The sequence below is a fragment of the Bactrocera tryoni genome, chromosome 2, assembly GCF_016617805.1.
Source record: "Bactrocera tryoni isolate S06 chromosome 2, CSIRO_BtryS06_freeze2, whole genome shotgun sequence".
NCBI lineage: Eukaryota > Metazoa > Arthropoda > Insecta > Diptera > Tephritidae > Bactrocera > Bactrocera tryoni.
Window position 1 is genome coordinate 38,068,348 of NC_052500.1, and position 4,349 is coordinate 38,072,696.

Sequence of the window (4,349 nt, forward strand, 5' to 3'; positions counted from 1 at the left end):
GGAATTCAAAATAGCGTTATATTGGAAGAAGGTTGTGGACCGATTTCACCCATATTTCGTACATATCATCAGGGTGTTAAGAAAATATTATATACCGAATTTCATTGAAATCGGAGCAGTACTTCCTGAGATATGGTTTTTGGTGGCAGTGGGACGATTTTGTCCATCTTCGAACTTAACCGTCTTATGGAGCCAAGAAACCAAGTTTCATCATGATATCTCAATTTTTACTCAAGTTACAGCTTGCACGGACGGACGGACGGACAGACAGACATCCGGATTTCAACTCTACTCGTCACCCTGATCACTTTGGTATATACAACCCAATATCTGACTATTTTAGTTTTAGGACTTACAAACAACCGTTATGTGAACAAAACTATAATACTCTCCTTGGCAATTTTGTTGCGAGAGTATAAAAATCACTAAAAGTGCATTAAGGGACTAACGAAAAACGTCAGAAACACTAAATTTTACGGAAGAAATGGCAGAAGGAAGCTGCACCCAGGCTTTTTTTTTAATTGAAAATGGGCGTGGCGTCGCCCACTAATGGACTAAAAACCATATCTCAGGAACTACTAATCTAATTAATTTAACAGCAAAATAAAAAAATATGTAAATGACGGATAATGAAATCTCGATTATCACTTTATCATGCGAGTGTATAAAATGTTCGGTGACACCCGAACTTAGCCCTTCCTTACTTGTTGATTTTAGGTTTTATGTTTGTTGAACTTTGTTGTATTAATACCGCGCTCGTTTTGATGTTAGTAGGTTTTTTGTTGTTTTTTCACTCACTCTACAATTTCTGTTTCTTGTCTGTATCTTTTCACTTCCCTTCAGGTCACTTTCCTTTTTTCTTGTGTGTTCAACTTATGTGATCTTTCCGTGTGTTTTTGTTTTTTTTTTTTTGTTTTGTTTCTTTTTTCACCGTGACTTTGTAGTTTTCTATTTATTGAAGTTATACCATGGTATAGAGGAGTAGGGAAAGTCCCATTCACAATAGAAAAAAGAGCCATTCACAGTCCTTAACCTACCCCTCAAGTGTACGTTCACAATAAAACATCATGGCCAGCTCTGGTGAATAAGGGTGGCGAGAGGTCAAAACGGGTTGCAGAAAGCGAAAATGCTATAATAAAAAATTATAAATTTATAGTACTATATTTGTACATGTCTAAATACTATTTTCAATTTTTGTTATAGAATGAAGTTTAATGCTGTTATCAAAAGATTTAATTATATCTTCTTGATATAAATAAATATGCTATATATTTTTAAGCGTTGTAGTTAATTTATTCATGGACAAATTGAAAATTATTTTTGATAATGAGTGTACCAAAAGAGATAACTATTGTGGAAAAATTTGGTATTACATATCATAATAATTCGTCTGAACAGTAAAACACAATTTTTTACTGTAAGATAAATCAAGAGATAATTATACTAGCCATGTTTTCTGAATTTTAAGTATAAATTTTTGTAATCACAAACTACATATACGTTTTATATGTCAGAATTTAGCTATATGCCGGCGATCAGGAATCCTACTCGTTCCCAAATGAAGTGTTTGATTATCCTAACAGATTTACCACATTGTTTTATAGTTCTAAGCTAAGTTTTTAAACAAAAAGGATTCTTAAAGAAATTATTTTTTGAATTTGCAATATCTATATAGTAGTAAAAAGTAGTTTAAATTAGCTTACGCAACACTATTTTGCCATGCTCAGTAGCAATACTGGCATAGTACTTAAAAAAATAAATGATTGTTCGAAATATATTCCGTTTGAAATTATTCAAATCGATAATAACTTGTTTGGCCCAATTAAAAATACAACTCAAATTATTTAATTTTTAATAGCGGTTCATTATTAGCCAAATTACATTTATTTGTTTTTTTAAGTTTAAATATCAACTTCCACACCATTCATAATCGACCATAATTCACTAGATGTAAAGACGAATTGTAATTCGCGTAGATGCAAATGTTTCTTTTCAAATCGCTGCTTGGTCACCAACGCTGCCAACTTTCATTTGATGAGCGTTGTTTATTATTTGCGTAGTTCTTCCCGATGTTCTATCGGTTTTGGTGGAGCTGGTTCCCCCACTCTCCCAATTCGGCATCATAACATTGCGCAGCACGATATGGTCACAATTCCCATGGTACTTGCTCTTCCATGGAGGTCAATTGTACACCAAAATTCTTCAACCACGGTATGTCGGAGGGAACGACATCGGTAATACATTCGCGATCGACTCGTTCCGTATGTAGCTCACCAATAGGTTGTTCAGGACAGATAAGCTCAGTGAACTTGGCTTTCAATAAGAAGGTAGGATCGCAACGCATGTCTTAATGACGGTATCCCCACCATTTTTCATTTTTGCGCATAACACGATGAAACCAGTCAATTAATTCGCTCAACTGGTAACGCTTTGGTCTGCAAGGTGGGTGTTTAGCATATTAGAAAGTATGTAAATTCAATTTTGTCAAAACCTACACAACAGCTTAATAAAGCTGAACAGCAGTATCGGTATCCTAAGCGCAATTGACAATAGCTCGTACAACATCCGAATGTGCTCACCGGAGTATTTGCTCTTCAAAAGGTTACTTCCACCTTCAAACACAAAGCTCATTGGTTTGGGACTAGCGTTTAAAGCAGACAAATAATCAAACGTTCTACACCAGCTTCTTTGCTGATTCTATAAAAAAAATAAAAATTACAAGGTAAATCTTTTGAAATAAAGTTTAATTTTAGCTTACCTAGCAAAGCGACGTGCACCTTCCACAAGCACGTCATTGAATTTAAAATTTTGTCTCGAATTCACGACCAACTAAGTTCATAAATTCATTTGAGTACTTCACAGCATCGCGCATCGCTTTTACATCTCTTAAATCATAAAATTGGAACAGCACCTGACCCATTACGCAGCAGTATTAACAAGGCCATGTTTAGTTATTCCGTACTTTTATTGGAATAAAATCCCAACCCGATCTGTTATTTATCGTCTCAAGGGAAATTTGCACACTTCTTCCAGATTCAAATAATTAAATAAACCATCGTAAAGCATTTAACCATGAAATAAACTCAAACAAATTGTCTTGCAAAAACCTTCGTTACGATGACAAAAATGTAAATATGGCTGTGAATGAGCATAATCTGGACCCCACTATTCGGCATGGTTGCTTATTTGTTCGTAACATTTTTCTGTGGTGAACATTTATTACTGTGGTAAGTTAAAAAGAGGCATAAATTAAAAACTTAATTTTTCATGTATTTGCTCATATTGTTCTCATCTATAAGAATATATATTAAAATAAAACGATTTTCTTTAGAAAATATATTAAACTTTTATATATAACCAATATTTTTGGGACAACTTTTCCATAAATTTTAAGAAAATAACGCAATGCAACCATTTTCCGGTCAAAAGTCAGCCATCTTGATTAAAAGTCGGCCATCTTGGATTCCAATAGAAACTCAACCCCGGACTACACTTGACGTTTCTACAGTGGCACCACTCAGCTGTGCCTTTATTTACATAGCATCAGGTGATAGTGACCTTACTCCTCCTCTACCGTGGTTATACTTCTGATACGAGTTCGGAAAAGGTTGCGATAGTTTCAGGTTGCGCAACCTTGCTCAAAATGAATCTACGCAACCTTGTCTGCGAAGATGTTCGAGCAGCAAGCGAAGCGGTGACAATCGGCGATCGTTTGTTCGTTTCTTTCGGCACAGCTCGGCTTTTCTACCAACAACACAATGTTGCCATGCTTATGCTGTTGTTGTTTTTGTAGAACAATGTTTAAATTTTTGGTTGTTGACATATTCAATTAAAAAATCAATTCCTACGTGCTCATCGTAACTTTTGAAACGCTTACCACCTAGACCTGTATTGCGTTGTCCTAGTTATGGTTTGGTTATGCATGAAAGAAATATACAATGGATCGCCGATTGTTGGTGACATATTCATATGTGTACGCATATGTATGTTTGTATGCTTGTGCATTATTTGTTTGGCAATGTATGCAAATATATGTACATATAAATATATATGAATGTATGAACATGCAAGTCAATGCTCGCACATGTAATAAGTATATTGATAAGTGATGAAAATATGATGCGTATACATACACTCATATGAGCATGTGCAGATACACAAGATAGGATAGAAGATGTATGTACATATGCCTTTTAACATCGTATACTATACAAATAAATATTTTTCTTGCTAATAGAAATTAAATTTATCACAGCAATATACATAATATACATATACATAATATTGCTGTGATAAATTTAATTTCTATTAGTAAGAAAAATATTTATTTGTATAGTATACGGTGTTAA

The 4,349-nt window shown here is 34.2% G+C and overlaps 1 pseudogene; it reads right to left on the reverse strand.

Annotated features, from left to right (window-relative positions):
- Positions 1-1,865: 1,865 nt before the first annotated feature.
- On the reverse strand, positions 1,866-3,073 carry LOC120768607 (annotated as a pseudogene).
- Between the last annotated feature and the right edge of the window lie 1,276 nt (positions 3,074-4,349).